The following is a 27,979-nucleotide window of genomic DNA, read 5'->3' as shown; positions in this document are numbered from 1 at the left end:
AGTCACATCCTTGGCCTGTAGCTTCCTTGACAAAGGTCAGGCTTTACCTTAAGTGAGCCTATTGTCTTTTTGCATCTAAGATAACTGCCCTTGGAATGTCAGTAATCCCTTTTTCCGGACCAGAACAGGAAATTAGAATCCCTTATTATTATTCTTGTTACCCGATTACCATCTCTGTGTGCTGTAAAAAGGGAACTATTAACTATCCTGTACCCACCTATGTGAAAGAAGTACCTGTCTCTCCAATTTACTTTTATCCAATCACAGAGATTTCCCCGCTTTGCTTTCTCCCACCCCCTTAATCTACCACCAATGGGTTTCATATAACCCTCTTCCTTTGATTCTACATATAAAATAAGCTGCAAACCGCCATTTTTCGGAGCATTTTCTCAGTTCATTGAGATTTTGCTTCCTGGCAATTGCTGTCAGTTTGGCTCAAATAAACTCATAAGCTTCCCTTAGGCTGGATGTTTTTTCGCCAATAATATCATACAGCAGTATTCACTACAGTGCTGCATTCTATGTTTTAATTTTAATCTAATATGTTGTTTCTATCTTGTCGATTCAAAAGCATTTTTACATATAAACATGTTCAGTACCTGTCCAATCCATGCTTATATCTGTTGGTTGTCAGCTCATAAAGGAAGTTAGGGAACAGGCGGAAACTGTCAAGGGAGATTCTCAAGATAAACTGTTGGGAATTATCAATTGATATAGGAAGCTGGGAAGAAAGACATGGGTGTTAAGAGAGCAATACAGAAGTGGCTAAAAAGAGCAGGGGACAGATCTGGGTTTTCTTCCTTCGTAGTCACATGACATGATCGCATTCTTAAATTCTCTGGGCCTCGGTGTCCTCATCTTTAAAACGGGCATTCTAATACCTCTTCTACAGCGTTGTTGAGATTAAATGATGCCAGGTTTGTGAAGAGGCCAGGGCCGTGTCTGTCGCCTGGTGGATTCAAGGAACGTTCATTTCTTTCCTATGATGTCCTTTTCCTATTGCTATTATTATAAATTATGTATATCATTATGATATATCATTTAACAAGACAAAAATGTTTAATAAAAACCATCTCACAAAAAACTAATAAATCAAGGCAGAAAATGAGAAGCAATAGTAATTTATAAACTGTAAATATTAAACTTGCTGAACTATTTTCCATATATTCCCAACTTGTATAATGGCCAGATGAATTCATGAGAAATCTTACTTTTGAATTATTTAAATGCCCAGCAAAGAGAATAACACCCGGCGGGTCTGTGCAATGGGAGAGGATTATTGATTACTTCCACTCCAAGGTCTAAGTAGTCAGTAACATTTTTTCATGTATTAATAATTCAAAAGAATGAGCATTTTTTGTGGCTGCTGAAACCACATTCTCCACTGAACCTTGTGAACATGCAAACAATTGTTCGAACAGTAAAACCTGGTCTTTCCCTTCCTGGCCTTGGTTGCCTCTGCAGGGAGCCCCACCCAAATATAGTTTTCATGTCTAACAGCAAACGTGGGCCACACTAGTGACACCCAGGCACTCAATAAATACATGCCAGATGAATGAAAATCTCATAAGGTGGTAGTGAAAAATGACCAGCAAAAGTATTTTAAAAGATCAATCTGGAAAGAAAATCAATTGTAATAAACTCGACGCTCTCGGGCTCAAATATTATGAAGGTAAACAGTCTTTGGAACTGGAACGAGCGTGCAGCAAAGAACAGTAAATAACATTGATCAAAACCTCCCAGGCGTCCTCAGAGTTCATAGAGAAATTGATTAGCTGTTATCTCACATTCAGGATCCCCAAATTAACTGCCTGCATTCTGTAAACAATTCCTAAAAGCAAAGATAAAACTGTTGGGTTGAATTAGCATTTCAGTCGAAGAAGAATGGAAACTGAAAAATTGGCTTTCATTTGTCCGCAAAGGATACTGCAGGCAAAAAATTAGCTCATTTTAAAGAAAGAGCATATATTTTTTTCAGGTGTTCTTATTAATATCCACGCAAAAAAACAATTTAAATAGTTAGGTACTTTTTAAAAAAACTGATTGGTATTACTGAAATAAACGCCACATATTTTCAATTTTTGAATATTCTAATAACCAGGTCATTTTAAGACTGCAGCGTTAAGTAGGAAAAACTCTACGGATCTAATTTCAACTGAAGTGAAAGTTGTAGACCTAGGTAATTAGTTGGTGTTGAATCATTTTACTAGATCATTGTTTTCATGACGCACAGATTCAATTGGAATAATAGTAAGTATATTATTTGGTATATGTTAAGTTTAGAAACTAAATAGCTACCATCAGAACTGTGCATAGAGCAAGGCTTTTACTTTTATTTTAATGAGGAAGAAAAAACTTTATAGTCAGCTACATTAGGCAGCGTCCAAACTGCCTCAGAGAAAAACAACAACCACAACAATGATTACCAGCCCTTCTTGTGGGGTGGGGAAAAGGCGAGCAGGGTTTGTAGGAATTTGCTTCTCAGCTCTGAGGACAAGCTTCTGGACCTGTTCATCATAGAAACAACAGTTGTCTGTCGCTTATATCTTCTTCACACATACTCCAACTCACAAGGACTGTAGTAATTTGCTTGAAGGATAATTTGCCTCAAACTGTAGTAATATATTTCTAAACTATTCAGGCTCAAGTTTCCCAGGATATAAAAAGGGTATTTGTGTGGCTATATATATATATATGTGTATATATATATATATATATATATATATATATATATATATACACATATATATATATATAAACCGGGGGTGCCAAAAAAATGTATACATATGACTTGTATTCATCTTTTGTTATCGGTATATATTGAGCATTACAATTTTAATACATTTTTTTCCTTTCTTAAAATGTGTATTTTTTAATTTTTTGGCACCCTGTGTGTGTGTATACATACGTGTGTGTGTGTGTGTGTGTGTCTGCGTGGGTGGGTGGGTGGGTGTGTGTATACCTCACCATACAAATATCCAAGTCAATTCTAAAAGTAACAGAATGGAATAGGGAGTAAGAAGTAACATTTGCCAAATCAGGCTGTGTGAGCCAGCTGATTCCTTGAAAATGCTGAAGAAGTGGCACCTATTCTTTCTGACGCTGGGACAGGTTCTTCGTTTTTTCTTTCTGATTAGAACAATCGCTGAGTAACAAATAGAGAATCTAAAGTTCTTCATGACTAATACAAAATTCCATTTCCCTCATTTCAGTGGGACTGCTTTTCCCTTATCTCACTCTGTCTGGCACTTAATCTCGGGACAACTTGGTTTATCAGCGGTGGCTTTAGTCCTCACAGCCCTAGTTACAAAACAGGTGAAACATGCAATGGCAAACACATTCTCACAGGAAATAATTTGGAATTTTCCAGAAAGGCCCAATTTTCTCCTACCCCCATGCAGTTGTACCCCCAAACTAATCAAATTTAGATACATATGCTTTAAAATATGATCATCCTATAAATGAATGCATTCCTATATGGAGTACAGTTTCTGCCTGTACATATGTTTTGTTTAAGTCAGATGCTCAAAGTGATGCTAATCAAGTTTAGGAAAAGTAAGATTATGCTATGGCTACCAGCCCTTTGTGCAGAAAACAGCTCCTTTCTCATACATTAGGCAGGGACAATGCAGGATGTCCCCAGAATCGCTAACCAATTTCCCTTCCTTCCAACAGCGGCACTTTAATACAGCAATTACAGTAGCATCTCAGAGTAGTAGAGAAAAATGAGCCTTACCAGTTTCTCCTACGGTAGACGAAGGAAAATAAGCCCCCAGCTGCTCTGGGTTTCTTAGCGTCACTTCACTGAGGGGGACCACGAAAGCTAAAGTCTTCCTTCCCTTGGTTTGGTTTCTCCCCAGCAGCCTCTCCCAGGCTTTTTCTCACAAAGCACTCCTATTCTCTAATCCCCTCACAGGGAAAACCGGCGGACAAACCAAATGACTTCTGCAGAAGCGCCTCTCCTGGGGAGCAGGAGGGCAGGGGGAGGGGGGGTTGCTAGCATTCATTCCTGCGAGGCCAATCCTCAGAGAGGCTTCGAACCGGCCCTCTGCGCTCCTCAGCGTCAGGACACAAAGTCCCACGCCCGGGACAGGATGGTCCCGGCAGGGCACAGAGATGCGCACACCTCCCAAACGCCAGTCTGTTTCTCAGGGGTGGGAAGGGCGGCTCAGCCTAAAACTTCAGCCGAGTTCCATACCCCTTTATACTCCCTCCCAGAACGGAATAATTTCAAACAAGTTTCGGAGCATTCAGCTAGAAGCTGCCCAATTTTACCTAGCACTTTAAGAGCCCTTGACAATTTCCAGCAGCTGTTTGTTTTGAATGTATCCCCAAACTGAAAATAAACCGAAACCATCAAGGCAGAATATCAGATACGAAAAACATGGATCTACATGCTCTATCAAAGGTCTTGAAAAATTCCTGTTTTTACAAAACTGCCTTTTTAGAAGATCATGTTTTTAAGATAGCAAATAAAAGTAAATTGCTAAGTTGAAGGCATGATCTTTCTAAAGTGTACTGCATCTTCTCAGAGGACAGGGTTCACCCCCTCGTATGTCAACAATATTCACACCTTAAAAATCGAAATCCCCTTCTAACTTGAAACAAATATCTTATGTGTATTTCAGATATGCTATAATCAATCTGGAATTCCCCCCCCCCTTTCCCCTCGAGGGTTTAAAAAGAAGACTTACCTTTTGAGTGCGTCATTTAAAACCCCAAAATGAATAAATCAAAGAGGAGACAAGCAGATGGCACAGTTCTAGATTTTGCAATGAGAGCTGTTTGCCTTGGAGTCATTATTTCTAAGGCGATGCTGCTGGGCCTTTGAAACAGAATGAATCAGCTTCACACCACCAGCTCCACTACACACTAACACTTCAGAATGCCCAAACTGGGGCATGCCGCCTCTTTTCTGTAGTGACCCTGAATAGAATCAGAGGTGACGGTTTGATGGATGAGTTGCCCAAGAGACAATGTAATCTGTGACATCATGGTTCTGGCTGCACCCCCAACCCCAGGCCTCCATCCAGTCTCTCCTTTCAGGAAAGAAAATTGTCTCTGCTTGGTGACAACGCCATCTCAATAGCAAAAATGAGCCTGGGGCGCATAACAAATGCTGTAACTTATCTGTCCTTCTTAACTTCAATTATTCTGGCTCTCCTTTGCTAGGGTAAGGGAAGTAGGTCGAGATATGAATGTACTCAGTAGAGAATTCAGACAACACCAAACAAAAGTGCACATCTCAATATTCTAAAAGTTTATCACCTGGCAACAAAATCGTAACCTTCAAAAGGAACATTTTAGTTTTTTAAAATATCACTATTAAACACCTGCACGATACTGATGTAATTCTGTTACACACTATTTACAATAAAATTATATGTAAGCAACAGCAAAGATATTTAAGTAGCTATATACTTTTGGACTTAACTGGAACTCATTTAATATCACATTTTTCTTGATTGTAAAAGACTTTCCTTTTTCTCATTATCAAGTAATACATAGCTCTTGAATCAACCTTGGTCATTTTGCTTGATTCTATGTCTTAGTTGCTCTCTGTACCAGTATGCACCACTAGTCTTAACATTTAAAATAACACTTGGTTAATCCATTTGAACTGTGAATACAAACTTATTTGCAAATAAAAGCTCTAATATCTTTACAACTCTCATCATCACCTCTATCTTTTTTACCTATTTAAATCTCAGATGTTCAGTACGAGGAGAATAAAAAATCCAGAGATGATATCTCTATCATCTATATCCATTATCGTCATCTATATCTCTCTATATCATCTATCTATCTATCTATCTATCTATCTATCTATCTATCTATCTATAATTGATAGCTCTATCTACATAAAAATTTTAAAAAATTACATGGCAAAACCCTGCCTAAGCCAAGTCAAAACAAATGATGAATGAGGACAGAGCGCCCATCTCCTTCATGTTTAATGAGTGCCTAACCTTTGGAAAGAGAAAAACCTACCACCCCCAAAAAAATTAGTCAACAGTTATGAAACAGAGAAGACATATAATTGGTCCATAAGTGCATGGAAAGATGTTCTTTGTTATTTGCAGTAAAATAAATGCAAATGAAAACTACACCGAGATACCATTTCTTGTACACTAAATTCACAGGTCTGGCCCCATACACCATTGGTGAAGCTCTGGGGAAACAGGTACTCTCATAAGTTGCTGGTGGGAGTACAAAATACTACCACAAATATGGAGGAGATGTGGCAGTAAATAATATTTACAGATGCCTCTACCCTTCCATCCAGCAATACCACTTCTAGGCATCTTCCTCAGAATCAACAGTAAAGCATAAAATGTCACACCTTCAAGCAAAATAATGGAAACCACAAATACCCAGCAGTAGACTCATTAATCTAGAGGACATCTACACAGTAAAGTACTATGTAGCTGCAGAAAAGAATGCCAGTTCTCTGTGTACTAATACGGACAAATGCCCAAGTAATCAAAACAAAGTATAGAAGAGGGCATGGGGCTGGGAAAAATAAGGACAGTGCAGTAGGACTAAAAGTCTATATATGTATGTGCCTGTACTTGCAAAAAAGGAAACTCTGGAAGGATAAACAAGAATCCAATAAAAACAGTTTCTTATAGTGAGAGGGAATGAATGGGGCTGAAAGGGTAGAAAGGGACGTGAGATTTCCTCTGTGTTTATTCATCCTTTCATGTCAGGGGCTGGCAAACTATGGACTGAGACCAAAAAGGCCCACTGATTTTGTAAATAAAATTTTATTAGAACACAGCCACACCCATTCGTTGCATATTGACCATGGCTACTTTCGTGCTTCAGTGGCAGAGCTGAGACGTTGCAGTTGCAGTTGTGGGATGCATAGCCCACAAAGTCAAAAATGTTAACTCTCTGGACCTTTACAAAACATGTTTGGTGACCCCTACTCTGTGCAATGAATTTTAGCATAGTGTGAGAGACAGTCTTAAGAAGATAGGATAGATGTCCTTGGTTTCTACTTTAAAAGATGTTAACTTAAGTTCAGAATACTTGTGTTCAAGTGCTGGTTGTCTCTGTCCTATTATTTAAACTTCTCTAGACTTGCTTTCACCGTCTGCAAAGTGAGGACCCCTTGGCTTTACTATGAAGATTAAATAAAACAATGAAAACAAATATGGAAGCACCACGTAAACTTGAAACTACTATACTAACCTTAGATATTATTATTATATAGGAAGGCGACAAGTAATACACAGACACATACACATTCACACATAATTAGTAAAGATAGTTGATATTAGAATAGCCATGACACTTAAAAAAATTGTAGCACTTAACATGAAAACATTGCCTTTAAACTTTTCTCCACCTAACATTTTTAGGTAATGATTATATCGGCTACGGACACAAGGTAACTCTCCACTCTCATCTGTTCTCCACAACCAGTTAAGCCATTGCATCTGGTCCTTTGACAATATTGACTCAGAGGTAAAACCCTACTCAGGACGAGGTCTTCAGAATGCGCTAGAATTATTTAGTCGTCAGAAAGCTCTAGGAACTTTTAGACTTGAAGATATCTTTAAGTTCTTGCAGTTAAAATGCATCTAATAAAGGTTACCTTATAATGAAGTATGGTATGTGAAATGATGAAGTGTATTAGGGTTCCACCTGGGGAGTATATGTGACAAATATGTAATCAGATTTAAGTAAGAGAGTCACCCTCAAAATTCACATTTGCATAATCACCTTGTCTTCTTAATTTAAATATTTAATTGTATTATGTTGAATTTAACAGTCAGAACTTTTTTTTGATAGAAATAGGAATGGTTTTTCCCTTAGTCAATAATCTTTCATTTTCAGTTAATGAATTTCTAGTGATTGATTTTACCAAAGTATTTTAAATTTAACTATTTCTAAACCATACATATCTGTGAGCCTCTAAACTACATTAAAGTGAACTGTCCTGAACTTGCATCAAAATCACCTAGAATGTGCATATCCTTAGACGTGCACTTCTATTTTTGGGAATAATATTGAGAAAATAATGCTACACATACCATTATGTTCAGATATATTTTAATGGTGTTGATTTGCTAATATAAACATCACTTGCATATATATGTGTATATATATATATATATATATATATATATGCTTATATTAGCAAAGCAACAACAACATTAAAACTCTAGTAGCAATGGGAATGTCCAAAAATAAAATAAAAAAGGCTACAAAAGTTATGATATGGTCATTCAAAGGAATATTGCTATTCCTGTTATCTACTGCTCTGTAACAAACCACCTGGAAACTTAGTGGCTTAAGCCACATGCCTTTTGCTCACAAATCTGTGATTTTAGAAGAGTTCAGCTGCTGTGGCTTAAAGGCTGGAGGCTGGAGTCATCCAAAGACTCACTCATCCCACAGCTGGCAGTTGATGCTGGCTGTTGCCCGAGACCTTAGCTAGGGCTGTTGGCTAGAACTCCTACACACAGCCTCTCCTGTGTGGTGTCGGCTTCCTCACAACATGGTGGCTGTGTTCCAAAGGTGAGTGTCCCAAGAGCAGAAGCCATATCACCTTTTACAATCTCTCTTGGAAGTCATGTCTCCACATCACCTCTGGCAAATTGAGGCAGTCATAAAACTTCACTCAGGTTCAGGGTGAGGGGACAGAGACTCCACTTCTACGGGGCATGACAAGGTTCAGAACGTGAGGTGGGTGAATGGAAAGGTTGTCGCCATTTTGGAAAGTACAATTTGCCATAATTATGCAGCCATCAAAATGACATAACAGATCCGAATGTATTGACATAGAAAGACATTCAAATGATAGTGAATGCTGAGTTGACAGAATAGTAAATATGGTGCCATCCAGTAGAAATAACACTAACATATAATAGATACTCAACATTTATTGAATAAATCTTTGTATAAAAATGAATTATGTGTTATGTTTGTGACTATACTGAAAACATTCTAAGAAAAGCTACATCAAAATGTGAACATTGGTTGTATTTCTGTGACAGGATCGCAGTTTTAGTGAATTTCTAATATTCTTATAATGAATGTTCACAGAAAATTAAAGGGTATTTCAAAATGAACCTCAGAGGACAATAATCTGAGTTGATTGTCTGAAAGGTTGACCTAATTTTTTTTTTTTTTAGATAATTGAGAGCTGATTAGAATGCTCCCCAGCAAAGCACTTTTTCCTTTCTGCTTATTGGAAGAATTTATTGTTTAGCTACCTATAAGCCTCTAATTGATGTAAAGTATTTAAGGGATACGAAAAGAAACACTTCGTCTTTCATTTGTAACAAAAAGAGCACTAGCAACATAAAATACATTTTAAGAAAAAAGAAGATATGCCATTAAAATAAATACAATTGCTTTCCAAATTAGTCATGGGTGAGAATAATATTCTCATATTAATCACTGAAGTAGTAGGATATAGTTAAATGGGGACCAGAACATCAGAAAAGAAAAACTGTGGCTACCTTTCCCCAAACATTCATATTTTTAAAAATGTGTGAAAATACAACTTATTTTTGGAAGCAAAATTGCTAACTTCTCATATAACAAATACTTTGAAAGTGCTGTTCAGCCAAGATTTTAGAAACTATACATGGACAAATTTGAATGTAGAATTTCCTCTTGTGGTAAGAGAACAATAGTCAAGAGTGTCACATTTGGGTTATTTGATGAAGCTGGATTAAACAAATAATCCTGATCGAATGAGAGTCATTTGTGTGACACTAGGAGAATATAGTTTTAACTGAATTAATAAACTGGTTTAACAGTAATCAGCTTTTAATAAATTTTGCCATGTTTGTATTCAATAGTAGTCATTTCCTTTTACTTGACCCCAATTGAAATCTCTAATACTTTATGCTACAGCGCTTCCTTCGACCCTTGAAAGATCACTCCTCTCAAAGAATGCCCGGGTAAATTCAGCCCTGATTCTCTAGAAACAAAAAGAGTTCCACTATCAACTCTTAATGACAAAATCATTAACATCCTGAATAAATATAGTTCCTCTGTTTCCGGAAGCTACTTGACTCTGGTCCTCGTCTGAACTTGGATCATTATTCACTTGAAGCATGTACACGTGCACACACACATAAATTTTATTCATCCAAGGAATCAATCATTCAATCATAAACTTAATCTGTCAGAAGCAAGTACTACTCTATGATGTCACATGTGCTGTAGGAGTGTGGAATACCAAGGCCCAGCCTTTCTGGAGGGCTGCCACATTCTCTGCAGAAGAGGAGCTGCACTTCACCTTTTTAAAAAGTGTTTGTTTGTAAGTTAATTGCTTTAAGTAACAATGCTCAATGATAAAATGTGGATATTAATAAATCTAAGAAAAAAGTCACTTATAATTAAAAATCGAAGTGATAACCACTATCTATGACAGGTTGATTTGATACACATATAGATAAACCAGGTCTTATATACGATAAGACCGGGTCTTATATTCATTTTTGCTCCAAAAGATGCATTAGAGCTGATGGTCTGGCTAGATCTTATTTTCGGGGAAACACGGTAGAACATTCAACTAGCTGAGTTGGATATGTATACATTTTTACATCATATCTTTTTAAAAGTGTCATTATTTTTTAATCTTTAACAACTTTATTCAGGTATAGTTTATATATCATAAAATTCATCCATTTTAAATGACTTTTAGTAAATTTACCAAGTTGTGCAAGCATCACAAAATATAGTTTTAGAACATTTGTTTACAGTTTATTCCCATTCCTAACCTTAGCTCCAGGCAACTACTTCCTGTGTCTATAGATTGATCTTTTCTGGACATTTCATATAAATGGAATCATACAATACGTGGTCTTTTGTGTGTGGCTTCTTTCACTAAATAAACTGTTTTTGAGTGCCAAGCATGTGGTAACATATATCATTACTCCATTGGTTTTTATTGCTAAATAGTATTGGTAGCTATTCCTCAAACCTAACATTAAAAACATTCAGGTTTAACCACTTCTTTGGGTCTTCATTTCTTTATGAAGGCTCCTGTATCATGTAAAACTTACATTAAATACATGTGTATGGTTTCCTCTGGTAATATGTTGTTGTTGTTTTTGTTACAGAGGCCCCAGCTGAGAACTTAGAAAGGTAGAAGATAAAGATATTTTTCCTCTTCTCCAAGAGTATTTACATTTGGTGGATTCATTCCACAAATAATTATCAAGTATCTATTATGTGCTAGTTCACTGTCCTAGATGATGAGCTCAGATGAGCGCACAGGAAAGACAGAGCCGTTTCTGCCTTCACTGGGGTTGTAGTCTCCAGAGTTGGTATAAAGATTATTTTAGGCTGAAGACATTCGAGATTCAACAGATACAGAAAGAAGTCTTCCCAGGGCTTCCCTTATCTGACTAAAAGCAGAAACTTCTGAGAAATCAGGGCTGCCATAAACTCCCTCTTCTGGGTGGTTTCTACTCCTAGGAGAGAAACCAAGAGTAAACCTACCATAAATCCCCTCTTGGGGAGAGTTTCCAGGTCACAAAAGCAGAAAGACTACTCGCACCTGCACAAGTAAACATTATCATAAACTTTTCTTTATCTCCCATTTGTTCTCCTAAAAACCCATCTGACTTTCCTAAAGAAACCTATGTGTTTTTCCCATAGGATTGCTCTTCTCCTCAATCCATTTCCCTGCTGAGTTACGTATTTCCGCCCCAAGTTCTAAACACCCCTTTGAGCTACTCATTACCGAGCACTCCCAAGTGTTTGTGCATTGCACATATCAATAAACTTTGTTCCATCACTAATCCGTCTGTTGTCAGCTTAAATTCGTAGGCCCCCAATCATTAAACCTAAGAGTGTAAGAGGAAAAGTTATTCCTCCCTAACAGTTTTCTCCCCCCAGAATGACCAACTTTTGTGAAGAATAAATAGGAATTCACCAGGTAAGGTGGGATGGATGGTGGAGAGACTTGTACAAAGACCAAGAAATGAGAGAGAACAACACTTGGGGCGATGGACTTGAAAGTTCATCGAGGCTGAAATGTGAATTTTATAAGGGAGAGTGAAGAAATAGATGCAGATGGAGAAATAAGCAGGGGTTAGGTGTGCTGTCTGTCCAATGTGATAGTCACCAGTGTGGACGGAAAAGGGGCCACAGGTTAAACGTGACAAGCTCAGGAGACTGAAAACAACCACATAGGATGGCGTGAACATGAAAATTCCTAACTCAAGTGGGCCATGGCGGGAAGTCACATCTTTCGCCTGTAGCTTCCTCGACAAAGGTCAATCTTCACCTTAAGTGAGCCTACTGTCTTTTTGCACCTAGGATAACTGCCCTTGGAATGTCAGTGATCCCTTTTCTGGACCAGAGCAGGAAAGTACAGAGTCCCTCATTATTATTCTTGTCCCCTGATTACCATCTCTGTGTGCTGTAAAAAGCCAACTATTGACTATCCTGTACCCACCTATGTGAAAGAAGTACCTGTCTCTCCAATTTACTTTTATGCAATCCCAGAGATTATCCCCCGCCCCCCACTTTGCTTTCTCCCAACCCCTTAATCTATCTACCACCAGTGGATTTCATGTAACCCTCCTCCTTTGATTCTATGTATAAAATACGCTGCAAACAACCATTTTGCGGAGCATTTTCTCAATCTGTTGTGACTTTGCTTCCCGTCAATTATTGTTAGTTTGGCTCAAATAAACTCTTATAAGCTTTCCTCCTCTTGGGCTGGATATTTTTTCGTCAACACAGCACCATGTGGCTATTGACCACTTGAAATGTAGCGAGTCTGATCGAGATGTACTGTAAATGTAAGATTACACACCAGAGTTCAAAAACCTAGTGTGATAAAAGAATGTAAAATATTTCAATAATTTTTAAAATACTGATTACATGTTGAAATGATAATAACTTGGATACATTGAGTTAAATAAAAAATATTATTAGAGTTGATTTCATCTATTTTTCTTTTCTTTTTAATTTTGCTACCTGAAAAAATTTAATTACATATGCACCTTGCATCATATTTCTATTGGCCAGTGCTCCTCTAGACCAGGGAGGGCCTGGAAAGCTGTTAGGATTTGTCTGTAGGACAATGATGTATCCAAAAATAACACTGACTATGTAAGTGGTCTCTATCAACAATTTCACCTAACTACATCCTGGCTAATAATTGCATTGTCTGGAACAAACAGGAGGCTGACCTTTGTGGTAATCAATCCACGTAGTTTTCTGAAAACAGCTTTTTTGTGAAGTCATTACTAGAAATTCTCATCTACTTTTACTTTCTTATACATTTGCTACCATCTCCCTCCATTTCAAGGAACATAGGGTACAGGGACACTTGTAGGTTCCCCAAACCATTTATTCCATTTATAAAAGAATTGGGAGATTGGAGACTCCATTTATTTCAGAAGTCTACCAGGTGGTTTTGCTTTTTAGTTACAAAAAAATCTATTTCCTCCAAGAAATAGAAACAATGGATTAACAGGGATACTCTCAGTGGGTGAGAACGCTGATTTTATTCTACAAAGGGACACCACTGCCAGCTCTTAATGGCTTTCTAATGAGCCATCCAAGGATCAACATTCAAAGGACAGGATCCCAGACCACCAGGGGGCATTCCCTAAACTCAAATTACGAGTCTGAACAAACCAAAAGAAACACCGAGAGAAAATTTGAAAGGTTGCAGCAGGGATTGAATTTGGAAGTAAGAATTGTCTCTCAGTTAGCAGGAGCTTTCAAAATAAGGAGAAAGAGATGATTTATACAGGGCTGCCCATGTGCACTCACCACTGACTTTTTTTTTCCCCTGAAAAATCCACTTTAAGTCTAAAAAAAAGCAAGAAAAGCTCAAATATCTTTACTGATGGATGATTCAGTGTGTTTGTTTAAAAACACATGAAACTCTTATGAATTGAGTGAAGGCTTTGGTTTCTTCCTAAATATCTGGTGTGATGTCTGCGAGTGCCCTGTGCTGGTGGTTTGTTCTTGGAGCCATGGTTGGGAGGCACGGGGTGATGCACACTGAAACATGTTGCATAGTGATGTAAAGCAGGTTTTCTCCATCTTGGTACTATTGACATTTGGGGTTGTTGTGGGGGTGTCCTGAGCATCATAGGATGCTGAGCAGCATCTTTGGAGTCTACGCATCAGATGCCAGGAGCACTTCCCATGTCTCAGTTGTGACAACCAAAAATGTCTCCAGACTTTGCCAAATGGCCCCTGGAGGGCAGAATTGCCTTCTTCTCTTCTTGAGAACCATGGATGTAATTCCTCAAAACAAAGTACTTATAGATACATAGACTTCAAAGTAGTGCTGTGGTTTCCCCCGGTTGTTTCTTACCCCTAAGTGCCATGATGCATACCTTGATATGTGTGTTTATAAAATCTTACTAATTGGACAAGGACGGAGACAACACGTTTTCTGCTGAGCCATGACCCTGTCAGGCAGGCTAATTTTAGTTGCGGTCTGGAGTGACCATTAACTGGGAAAGTTCTGGACACACACTGACTTTCTGAAATGGTGAGTCCTGCCCACATCCTCTGCAGCCATCCAAAAGAAACAGAGAAATGAAGATAGTCTCATAACAGCGATTTGTGTTCACCCTTGAATGAAATAAAATGTAAATAATGGTCCATGTTGGTTTTTGAAAACAGATCTCATTTAAATGCACAGCTTATATCTTGACAAGTGTGCAATTCTGGGCAGACAGTACACATTTTATAGTAAGGCAGGCTGAATTTATATGGGTGTGCTATTCTGAATGTTGTAGTAAAAGTGATTCAGAAAGGGTCGTGGGGTGCCATTTTATTGTGAGAGGATCCACATCTGCAGTGTCCCCACTTTTCACTTCTGCAGTCATATATACTCATTGAAGGGGATCAGACGATGCTACCCCAAACACGCCACTTTGTCATGATGACTATTTTGAGCTGAACGCAACTGAGAAACAGCAGATACTGAAAAGGCTTTCTACCGTCCCCCATGACCTGAAGGCAGGACATACATTTTCCTTTATGAATGTGTCCCCCCTGCACTGTCCCATATCAGGAAGAGGAGACAGCTCTTGTCACTGGAGATGGCACTGACTGAAATCTGCATGAACAACTTTAACCGAAATAATCCTTATCTTCCATTAGTTTCCCCTCTATGTTTACCTTCTCAATGTACTGCCTCTAGAAGCCTGAAACCGTTTTCCAGTGTCTTGTCATTTCACCAATTTAGAGCCCTTTGTTAAAATAGTATAGAAACCTCTGGGTCTGATCGCCTCTTTGAGCTTTTCACTTCATTTCTGTGAGGCTCCCTACACGCATATTAAATAAACCCTTTTCTCCTGTTAATCCTGTCTTTTGTTGGTTTATTTTGCATGGCTCCAGTCACTGAACCTAAGAGAGTGGAGGAAAAAGCTTTTCTCCCTCCCTGACTTCATGTTGGCACCTGGAAGAGACCTCTCATGTGAATGCAGAAAAGACCAAATTGAGAGGTCTTGCTGCAGTTGTGCAAATATGTGAGACTGATATCTCCTATTAGAAAAAACTGTACCAGCACTTTTATTTCACCAGCTGGCCTCGCCAGTTTTAACCAGCACTAAGTAACTAAATCCCTCATAACCCTTCCACTAACCCCCTACAAAGAGTAGCCCTTTTGAGAAGCACACTGAAGGCTGTAACTTGGAGCTTTGTACCTGTGACGCATGCATGGAGGCTCACATCGAACCCATCATTTGTTTCCTGTAGCCCTGTTTTTTTGATAGATTTGGCTGCTCTCTCCCCAGAGCAGTTACCTGTGGTTGTCCCTTCCTCCTGAAGAATTATGTTGTACTTCTTGGCGGTGCCACACTCAGTCTCTGGGAGGCAAAATACATTTCCGGATATCACAGAGTCTATAATTTAGTCAGCTCATCATAAATATACTCTTTGAATATGTTGAAGAACTGCCTAGATCTTTTCACTTAACATCGTGCAGTTTTTAGATAGACACTTGTATGTAGATTAGATATAGTGACTAGCTTGGTACTTTATAATAAAATTTCACAGTCAGGCAGATGAAAGGTAAATTTATCCTATGATGTAGCAAAAACTGTTATACTTTCCCTTATATTTAAAATATTTTATATCTCATGGACTGGAAAACATGAGTATAGGAAAAGGGGTAAAAATAAAATTTTAAGTTCTTTACATTTAGGAAGGTGAGATTTCAAATAGTAGATTAAGGGGGGAAATCTTACATAGCAACAGGGCAAAGAAAGAGGGAGGCAGCTTTGAGATAGCATAGGGAAAGAATTGGATTTGCCTCAGTGTTACTCTATGATGTGAAGTCTACACATGCAGTGGTAATATTCCTTTCCGACATCAGTGGGAAAAATGACTTTGTAGACTTTAGCTTTAGTTTTTTAATGCCACCTACAAACTTCTTTGAAATGATGAAGACAAAAAAGTCATTTCTTCAGATAACTAAAGAGTAGCGTACAAGCCTGAACACAAACCATTAAGAATGCAGTCCTGGAAACTCCTTTTAAAAAACAAAAACAAAACCCCATAAAATTCAGAACAGGCAGACCATTAAGCTGGAAGAAGAAATTACTATAACCTCACAGGCAAGAAGAAAAGCAAATACTCACTCTAGAACAGCTGCTACTGTGGATGCAAGCAAAGGTTAGAGCAACAAGGCTGTTTTCTAACAAAGTGTGAATCCCATTAGTGCCAAAGTGTTATCCCCTTCTTAGTCTTTACATCTCAGTCAGAACAGATTTAGGATTTTAATTCCATCTGCATCTCAAGGCTGGTAAATAGGACCCATGGAGACGTGCAAAAATGGTGAAGCCATTCAAAAGGCATCTTCACAGCCCGTGTAAGACTGACATACACACAATAGGCAGTGGCCAAAGGCTGGCCAAACACTCCTTTAGCATGCTTAGGTGGACAAAATAGGGAGCTGGCCTCCCCCAGTTTCCCAGCTTCTCCTGTGGCCCTTATTGTCTCTTCTCAAATACACAGTCATGCTTTTCTGTGATTGGTCCATTAGAAATGGAGCACTGGGAAAAGTTTCTTTGGGGAGCTCAGAATTTAAACTTGTTCCATTGAAAGAAGAAGGGGAGAGTAGAGGACATGCGGCAGCAGCTACAGAAGTAAAACATCTGGAAGTTATCGATGACTTGTTTGCGTGCCCAATACCAAGGTGATATACTAACTTTAATATTGCAGTTCAACGCCATCAATTGTTTATCACAGCAGTTCATCTGCAAGGATCTATAATCCAAATCCCTGCATTTGTTTTTTTCTGTATCAACATAGGTCAAGTATGTCTCTTAAGCTAGATTGTGTCATTGAGCAGAACCAAATGAAATCACAAAATCAAGTTACCTAGTCTCATAAAGAAAAAAGTCCAACGTAAGAAAAGCTTATAGCTTGGCAAAGATTTTCAACATGGTTGCAATCAAGTCATTTTCCAATTGTGTAAGTAAATAACATTGACCACATGATGTAGTCTGCCAGAAGTACATGGCTGCTATGCTGTTTTTTTTTTTTTAATTAAAGGTGTAAAGCTAAGTGTTCAAATTTGAAATGATCGAAGTGGGGTTCAATCTTGAAATTATTGAGCTGAATGTATACAGTGAACGTGTACGTTGCAGCTCTGTGTGTTTAAAATGAAGAGCGTTCCTATCTTGAGGAAAAAACGTTTCTGATTCCCAGCTGCACAAAACTGTACTCATTTGCCAAGAACGAGGAAATGAAAAAAACAATCCACTGGAAATAACCTTTGGTTGTTCACATTAACATGGAAGACAACTGTGGTTCAGAAATTTCTCCTTTTTTAATTACAGCAAGTAAACTATTTTGCCAACTCTCTTTGGGAAGCTCAATTTTCATCCTAGCTGACAGGTCTGAAAATGAAGCTGTCAAGAGTCCTCTGTTGAAATGGTTTTTCCAAAAAGAATGTTTATGATAGTATGTCTCCAAAAATTGTGGAGAATCTGTTCAGAAGGATACATCTGCAAATTGAGTTTGATGTATAGTTTAATTATTGAAAGTGAAGAAGATCCATATGATAAATTCTTTTAAATAATTCAAATCATACGTGTATATACATCAATACTTATTTTAGTTATCTTACTTATTTGCCTTTAAGCACACACAGTTTTCAGAATCCATGACTAAGCTGAATAAATACCATTGTGTTTTTTCCCCAACATTCATTTAACCACAAGGAAAGTTCATTGATAGTTATCAAAAATTCTATTGGACAATTTACTCTTTTCTGCATTTAATGAATGTTATGCACTGAATGTTTGTATCTCCCTCAGAGTCATATATTAAAGCCCTACCCCCCCCCCCCCAATGGGACTGTGTTTGGAGATGGGACCTCTGTGGACGTAATTAAAGTTACATGAGGTCCTAAGGGTGGGGCCTGATCCAATAAGGTTAGTGTCCTTATATGAAGAAACACCAGAGAGCTTGCTCTCTCTCTCTAGTGCATGCACTCAGGACAGGTCATGTGAGGACACAAAGAGAAGGCAGCAATCTACAACCCAGGAAGAGACCCTTTCCCAGATACTGAATCAGCCAGCACCTTGATCTTGGACTTCCCAGCTTCCAGAACTGTGAGAAAATACATTTCTGTTGTTTAAGTCACCTAGTCTGTGGTATTTTATTATGACAGCCAAGCTGATAAATACAATGAACAACACAATTTAGGAGTACAGATATATTTTAGTTTGAAACTTAGTCACTATAATAGGATTCCTGGAGCAGACACAAAGTACACTGGGATTAAAGATGGAAAAGTAACCAAAAATCACAGCGTCAGCATTTTTAACCTTTAAATATGTTTACTATTTCTTGCTAAAATGGTACAGTTTGCAATATCCACACAATTGAATGAGATATTTTGCTACCAGCATATATGGTCTCACTAAGTAACAGCAAATCATAAGGAGATAATCATAAGTGTATTATAACTACAGTCAGTTTTTTTAGCCATCGAAATCAATATTTAATACATCTTTTCTGCAACACAAAATAAAGGTGATGGACAATTCACAAAATAAAATAAGATGTGGCCTAAGAATTTTAAAGGTGCTTTGAATCCTCTCTTCCAATACAGTTTCCTCACTATAAAAGTGAGAAAGACCAAAAAGTGGAAACAACCCAAATGTCTACCAACTTCTGAGTGGATAAATCAAATGTGGTCTATTCATGCAATAGAATCTTACTCAGTAATAAAAAAAGGAACAAATTACTGATATATACAACGACATGGATGAATGTTGAAAACATTATACTAAGTGAAAGAAGCCAGCTATAAAGGATCACATATTGTATGATTCTATTGATAGGAAATGTCCACAAAAGGCAAATCTACAGAAGCAGCAAGTAGATTAGTGGTTGCCAGGGTTTGGGGGTGGGAACAGGGAATGACTGTCCATGGAAAAATGGGATCTTTATGGGCGATGGAAATGTTCTAAAACTGGATTGTGATGAGGGTTGCACAACTCTGTAAATTTCCTAAACTTTTGGAATTACACACCTAAAATGAGTACATTTTAATGGTATGCAAATTACATCTCAATGAGGCTGTTTTATAAAAAATAAAGAAAAAGTGGTTTTGAAATGCTGAGAACCACACTCGAGGTCGCCCATCTAGCTTAAAGAAACCCAGGCCAAACTTTGGTTGGGTTTAGTAGCATCATGAGGTCAAAATCTCAGAAGACTCAGGTCTTCATTCAGATTCATCAAAACTTTAGATGGATTTGGACCTAATCTATGAACACACATTCTTTATCGTTCCAGTTTTCAATGGGAAACTGAGTAAAGAAAAAATTACAGTGGGTGGTTTCTCTAACTTTGCCTTTGAGTTTTCATTCAGTAATTCTGGCCTATGTAACATCATCTTTCTCCCGAATTACAGTTAACTTTTTAATTCTGTATGGCAAAATCGAGAAGACAGTGTTCTGTGAAGACATTACCGATATAGGTAGAGTACCATTTTTTTTACGAAAAACGTACTGTACATTATTTTCAGAATCCAATACTCTGAATAATTCGTGGAATGACTCGGCTTTTCAAATATCTATTACTACTAGCATGAAAAGCAATGCCACTTGCTGTTGCTTTCATTATATGGAGATGACACCAAGTTGCTTCTAGTGCACTCTCACCTGCCCCCAGTGTGTGTGTCCCCTACCCCCCAACACACACACACATGATATAGCCCACACTGACTTTCACCTTCAAACCTTGGCTGGCCCTTTTCTTTGAAAGCTATAACCAACCCTTCTCGACCTCACTTTCCTCCTTCTTTCTGGGAAAACCTGCCCTTTCAGATTCAGGTATGATATTCCCTTCTCTGGAACTCCATCTCCTCTTTCCCACCAACCTCACCTTTCTTCCTTGTAGCACATGAAGCACCTCTCTTCTGGGGATGTCTCTCTCTAGTTGTACTACTCATGTTAGACTATAATTACATACGGAGCTGTCCATGTCTCTAGACTGGAAAGCACAGGGATAACAAGGTTCTTATTTATATATGTATCCGTAGGGTCTAGGATAGAGCTTAACACACAGTAGCTGTTCAATAAATGTCACAAAAGGGTAGGAAGGAGAAGAAAGGGAAGGGAAGGGAAAATAAGGAAAAGAAGTGGAAAGGAAGGGAAGAGGAGAGGAGGGAAGGGAAGGAAAGGGGAGGGAAGTGGAGCAGACGGAAGGGAAGGGAACGAAATGGAAAGGAAAGGAGGAAGAAAGGAAGGAAGTAAACAATTAATGGCAATTGCTGTCTTCAGAATACCCTCCATTAAAGCATTTACTTGTTTTTGCACAATTTAGCTCATAATAAAAAAAAAAAAAACAAGAAAATATCAGGATTCCGCAACATTTCTAGCTCAGCCTTTTCTCCTACCATGGTCCAGATGAGCCCCAAACAACTTACTATCCTTTACCTTGGGACCATTTCTCCTGTCATCAAAGGGAAGACACTACTGACTCTGACAGAGAGAGTGCCACCTTGGAAATCCCTACAAATCAGAGGGGGTAATCTAGGTCCCCAAAGATTCTGCTTCGCTGCTGACTCTGAAAATGCTTCAGAATCTTCCTAGCTTATGCAGCACCCATGTAAGAAAAGCTCATACCTTGGCAAAGACAAAATCCAGCATCCATTTATGATAAAAATTCTCATAACAAAAACATAACAAAGGCCATATATGACAAATCCACAGATAACATACAGTTGAAAGCTAAAAGTGTTTTCCTTAAAATGAGGAACAAGACAAGGATCTGTACTTTCACCAGTTTTATTCAACAGAGTGTTAGAAGTCCTAGCCATAGCAATCAGACAAGAAAAAAAAAAGCCATCTAAATTAGAAAGGAAGAAATAAAACTGTCATTCTTTGCAGGTGACACGATACTATGTAGAGGGAACCCTGAAGATTCCACCAAAAAACTATTAGAACTGATAAATGAATTCAGTAAAGTAGCTGGATACAAAATTAATATTCAGAAATCAGTTGCATTTTATATCAAAACTATCAGAAAGAGAAATTAAGAAAACAATCCCATTTATAATTGCATCAAAAAAATACCTAGGAATAAATTTAATGATGGATATAAAAGACTTGGAAAATTATGACATTGAAGTAAGAAATGGAAGAAGATACAAATAAATGGAAGCATATACCGTGCTCATGGACAGGAAGAATTAACATCATTAAACTGTCCATACTACCCAAAGCAATCTACAGATTCAATGCAATCTTTATCAAAATATCAATGGTATTTTTTCACAGAACTGGAACGAATAATCCTAAAATGTAGATGGAACCTCAAAAGACCCTGGATAGCCACAGCAATCTTGAGAAGGAAGAAGGAAGATGGAGGTATCACACTGCCTGATATCAAAGTATACTACAAGGCTATAGTAATAAAAACAGCTTGTTATTGGCACAAAGACACATAGATCAATGGAACAGACTAGAGAACCCAGAAATAAACCCACGCTTATATGGTCAATTAATCTATGATAAAGGAGGCAATAATATACGATAGGGTAAAGGTAGTCTATTGAATAAATGGTAACCACTAAACTATTGTCTGTGTCTATGAGTTTTTGTTTCTTTAGGGTAAGGGGGAGGGTGGTGGTAGATGAGGGTAAAGGGATCGTATATACGGTGATGGAAGGAGAACTGTCTCTGGGTGGTGAACACACAATGTGATATATAGATGATGTATTGATTTGTACACCTGAAACCTGTGTAACTTTACAAACAATTGTCACCCCAACAAACTTTAAATAAACAAATAAATGGTGCTGAGAAAACTGGACAGATACATGAAAAAAAAAAAAGAAGGAGAAGAAGGAGGAGAAGAAGAAGAAGAAAAAAAAACTAGACCACCTTCTTACACCATATACAAGAATAAACTCAAAATGGATTAAAGACTTAAATATAAGACCCCAAACCATAAAACTCCTGGAAGAAAACATAGGCAGTAAACTCTCTGACATTGCTCTTAGTAATATTTTTTTCTGATCTATCTCCTCTGGCAAGCGATACAAAGGAAAAAAACAATGGGACTACATCAAACTAAAAAGTTTTTGCACAGCAAATGAAACCATCAGCAAAATGAAAAAACAACCGACTTAATGGGAGAAGATATTCGCCAATGATACAGCCAATAAAGAGTTAATATCCAAAATTTATAAGCAACTCATAGAACTCAACACCATAAAAACAAACAATCCAATTAAAAAATGGGCAGAAGACCTGAACAGACATACAGATGGTCAATAGGCATATGAAAAGAAGCTCAACATCACTTATCATCAGAGAAATGACAGTTAAAACCGTAATGACATATCACCTCTCACCTGTCTGGATAGCTATCATGAATTAATCAACAAACAACAAGTGTTGGCGAGGATGTGGAGAAAAGAGAACCCTCGTGCACTGTTGGTGGGATTGCAAATTGGTACAGCCACTATGGAAAATGGTTTGAAGTTTCCTTAAAAAATTAAAAAAGAGAACTACTTTATGACCAGCAATTACACTTCTGAGTATTTATCCCACGAAAGCCAAAACACTAATTCAAAAAGATATATGCATTTATATGAGTATGCTCACTGCAGTACTATTTACAAGAGTCAAGACACGGAAGCAACCTAAGTGCCCATCAATACATGAGTTGATAAAGAAGGTATGGGACATTTATACACTGGACATGTATACTCCGCCATGAAAGAGAATGAAATCTTACCATTTGCGACAACATGGATGGACCTAGAGGGTATTATGCTAAGTGAAATGAGTCAGACAGAGAAAGACAAATGCTGTATGATCTCACCTATATCTTGAATTTAAAGAACACAATAAATGAACAAACAAAACAGAAACGGATTCATAGATACAGAGAACACTGATTGCTGCCAGATGGGCGGGTGGTTAGGGGGCAGGGTGGAAAAGGGGAAGGGATTAAGAAGTACAAGTTGGTAGTTACAAAATGGTCACGGGGATGTAAAGTACAGCACAGGGAATAGAGTCAACAACATTATAATTATGTATAGTGCCAGGTGGGTACTAAATTAATCGAGGTACTCACTTGGTAAATTATATACAAGTAAATGTATAATCACTATGCTGTTCACTTGAAACTAATAGAAAATATTGAATGTCAACAGTAATTTAAAACTAAATTTTTTTTTAAAAAAGTTACAAGAGAACCCAAATGCCATTGTCCTGGCAAATATTACTGAAAGAGAAGATGAGTTGAAAAATATACTCAAATAATGAAAGAAAGGAAGGAAAAAGAGAAAGATTATTATAACAGTCTTCTTTCCTTTATGATTTTATATTGTTTTGATTCCCAAAACATTTTTAAATTTGATTTGCTAAGTCTTGTTAAGCATTAGATGGATGTTGGCTAAACTTTAATAGGAAATTTAAGGCTTTATTAAATCCCTTTGTCACTGTGAAGTCAATGTTAGTTTTATAGCACTGTGGGGTGAGTTTTTTCATCTTAAAAATTGAGGTGACTATGAAAACTGTATCCAAGTGACTAAACTTGATTTTTCCCAGGCAATAGGGCTGTAGGTTTGCTCTGAGAAATCCATATTACCCTTCCTAGGAGTATTGGGTCAGGTATTACCACCAAAGAAACAGGATACAGTCCATAATTATAAGAAGCTTAGAATCCAATAGATAAAACAGGGCAGGCACAAAGTTACCAACAAATACAGGTATTCCTCCTTTCTAGTAAATATTTAATATTTACAACTTTGATTTTCAAGGCTTGGTACAAAATAATATGGGAAAATGGTTTTGTAACCTTCTGAATGCGCTGGCCAGAGTATATTACATTAGATGAAAGCTCTGGAAAGAGGGATATTGCTATGCAGCTCAATGAACATTGTCAATACCACATAAAAAGAGCTTTGTAAAGCCAAAAGGAATCACCTTCACACCCTTTGACTTTATGGAAGATAGTGAAGTTTCAGTTTTGTAAATATGCCAGTGTGTTGTGATGGAGAGAACATGGGCTTTGGGGTCTTATGATCCCCACATTGTTTGTGCCTCTCAATAGCTATGTGATCTTGGGCAGGTTGCTTGACATTTCTAAAATCCAGTTTCCTCTTCCATGAAATGGTGACAAAAAGTCCTTCTCCAGGATAAAAGCCCAGGAAACATTGGTTGCTTTTTTCTTAGTAATAATAAAAGTTCATATTTATTGAAGGCATCTCAGCCACTGCTCTGAGCATCCAAATTCTTCATCTCATTTAATCTTTACCATAGCTCCATGAAGTTGGTACTAACTTCAAAATTTTAATGAACCAAAACACCACCAAAAACATAGATTAATGGCTGTCATTTCCCCATCGCTTGCCAGAGCCTGGCCAAGCTTGGTTTGGATGATTTACTGCTCTGTCATCCCAGTGCTTGTGGAATCCCAGTGTGTGCTTGTGTCACATGCTTCATGCACGTGTCCTCCATGGAAGAGGGCCCTGGAAGCATCACACCCACACAGCTTCAGGCTTCTCTCTTGCAGGTTGTAGATTGCTTCTTCAGGAAACTTTCCCTGACCATCCTCTTCAAAGCCCAATTTGAGTGTCCCTGTTGCGTACTAGGTTCTGCCACAGCATGGGGGATTTTTCTTACCACACCACTGGAATTAGCTCTCTCTTTTCTGCATTTCCAATAAATGTAAGCTCCCTCAGTGCAGGGACTCTTTCCTTTTCCCTTCTTATATTATTACCCCCAATTTATAGATAAGGTGACTGAAACGTAGAAAGGTGTAGTAGCTTGCTCAATAACACGTGCCTACTGAGCAGTAGAGCTAAGCTGTCACTCCCAATCCCGCTTTACCCACTGGCCAAGTATGGCCCTGCCCGCTGATGTGCTACTTGAAAGGGGCTCAGTCCACTTACTCATTGAACAAATATTACTAAGTATTATGTTTCAGCCACTTGACAAATTGCTCAAGATGCAATGATGAGTAAAATACACGTGGCACTCACCCACTGAGCTCACAACCTAGCCCAGGGTTTCTCAACTTCTGTGCTGTTGGCATTTGTTACTGAGGGAGTCGTCCTGTGCATTTTAGGATGTTGAGCAGCACCCCTGGCCTACACCCGTGAGATGCCCATAGCAACAGCGCGCGCGCACACACACACACACACACACACACACGCTGTGACAATAAAAAAATGTCTCCAGACTTTGCCAAATATCTTCTGGGGAGGAAACCACCCTGAATAAGAACCGTTGCTCATGTGAAACAGTAATAAGAGACTTATGCTTAAGGAATTAAGGGAACTACCCACCCTGAGACTCTTCTAAGACACTCAGCTTCTCCTTAAAACACAAACAAACAACCTCCCCCCGCCCCAGCCATGTGCCATAATGTAGAGCCTGACATGTAACTACCATCTCATAAAAAGATTTCACATCATTCTGCCGAAAGCTTTTTTGGTGGAACTATCTTTCGTTTGGAAAAGGAAGTCAATGAAATTTGCTCTATAGAAATATATTTTATATCAAGTTACCTGGAAGAGGGTATACCATAAATTACTATGTCTTCAAAAAATATTAAAGGGATATAAAGATATAGTGACTCATAATACAGCTGGGGCTAATTACAGTTCTATAATTGGGCTGTGAGGAAAGCAATGAATTTGGGGAGGCTAGCATCAAGGGTTGCTAGGTCCAACACGTCCAGGTTTATTACAGTAATTTCAGGTTACTGGAGGTATTAGTCCAGGCAGGTCAGCTATTGCAATCCAAAAATGACACAATAGTTTTAATGGATGATCCGGCTTTTTGGGTCTTCTGGGATACTCCTCTCTACACTGGGACTCAGGGACTCAGGGACTCAGGCGTTGACAACCTTATGGCTTTGCTTTTCTTTAGGTATTTGGAGTTCTCACCTTCACCACTGACAGAGGGAAGAGAGAGTGTGCAGATTGCAATGGAGGTTTTTATAGACCATGACCAGAATTCTGATATTCATTGATAAGAACTCAGTTACATGACTACTGCTAACTACAAGGGAGGCTAGGAAATGGCGTCTAGCTATGTGTCCCTGAGGGAAAGGACACCTGTTTGAACATATAGCCATACTTTGTCAATATGGTCAAAATCATTTTCACTGCCCAAGAGCCACACCTTGTCTAATTTTCTGGTTTATAAAATCAGGATACTGTATACTTTATAAAGAGTCTGTGAGGACTAATGAAAGATGTGTAAGTTACATTCTTCCCAAAGACTTTGTGCTGTATATGTATCTGATATCTGGAGAATGATACACTATGCTAATTTATAGCCCCATTATGAATACATTCTTAATCCCTGGCAGACATCCTGATGTGGTAAATCCGTTATCATTCTCTAAGAAAAGGCGAATGTGCTATGCAGTACAAGTTCACGTCCCTAGCGATGGTGTAATATTTTCTTTTGCTCTCAATGTGTGAATTATTAAAAATAAGCTAGCTACAATGTCATCATTTTGGATTATATAAAAAATGGAGGCAGAGACAGGACTGCTTCCAATTTGTGAAGTTACTTAACATTTAATATTCCCTTTGGGAAATCAATATGGTTTGGGGGAGATTATTTATATACCACTAGTCAAGTGTGGTTTAAATAAATGCACCGCGTTGCTAGAGCTATGTGAATGAATCTTTCAGTGTCAAGACCTTACTATTGAAGAAAGAGATATAATCACAAATCAGCTAACTGGAAAATGGTGAGTAGAAATTATCTGGTCATTTTACTGATATAGATGAATATCTTAGGTTTTGTTTTTCTAGTATTTCTTCAAATCATAAAAATAAATATCTGGGCATTCTGTGCCAAGATAGTAATGTTAACATTTAGTAGTTACTTAAAATGTACATTCTCTGAAACTAATTTTATTTTAGGGGAGTGAAATGTGCGCTGGTGGTTCAGACATATGTAAATCATTCATGTTTTTTTAATCAGTTAGTTAGGTAAAAAAAGAAGTAATTGAATGGCAACAAAATAATTCCTACTCTTAAGTAGTCAGGATGCATTCCTGCATAATTCAGGATTCAAATTAGCTCCTTCCAAGCTTGATGAAAGTTTAAAATAATTCAATGTGTGTCTACCTCATCCATTTATCCTGATCACTAACTGGTTAACATAGGAGGATGGTTAGCAGGTCAGAAAGAAAAAGAGAAACGAAGAGAAGTCTACGGTCTCTGGGCTAAATCACACATCAGTCAATTTCTCCTTAGTCCACTTGATTCCTATTAAAGAGAAAACAGAAATTCCTGGAAGAAACAAGAAGAAAGTGCAACTAAATGGATTGACTTCTTCAAAGCGTTCCTGATCGTATTTTGGGAGCGAGGACCTACAAGCCTCACTTTGAACAGAAGGCCAACACTGGTTTTCCTTTTCTCCATTTAGCTGTCACTCAGACAACAGATATGCCCTGCTTTAAGTAAACAGAATATGGAACCAGAGGGATAAATTTGTCATTACATTTACAAGGGATCCCATACTTT

At 38.0% G+C, this 27,979-nt stretch overlaps 1 protein-coding gene across 3 annotated transcripts in view; it reads right to left on the bottom strand.

Moving 5' to 3' along the window:
• Positions 1-27,979, bottom strand: part of MID1 (midline 1) — a 324,586-nt gene that overhangs the window by 194,677 nt on the left and 101,930 nt on the right. The window contains exon 1 of one of the 3 annotated variants that reach the window (XM_033116002.1): positions 4,695-4,833. The exons of 1 other annotated variant lie outside the window; for it this stretch is intronic. The gene's annotated coding sequence lies outside the window, so the exon portion shown is untranslated. Of the gene's footprint in view, positions 1-3,736; positions 3,929-4,694; positions 4,834-27,979 lie in introns of those variants that run through there. One more of the 3 variants, XM_033115995.1, reaches the window with a different exon arrangement.

This window comes from Rhinolophus ferrumequinum, chromosome X (assembly GCF_004115265.2).
Source record: "Rhinolophus ferrumequinum isolate MPI-CBG mRhiFer1 chromosome X, mRhiFer1_v1.p, whole genome shotgun sequence".
NCBI classification, from domain to species: Eukaryota; Metazoa; Chordata; class Mammalia; order Chiroptera; family Rhinolophidae; genus Rhinolophus; species Rhinolophus ferrumequinum.
This window is presented reverse-complemented; position numbering and strand designations above follow the sequence as displayed.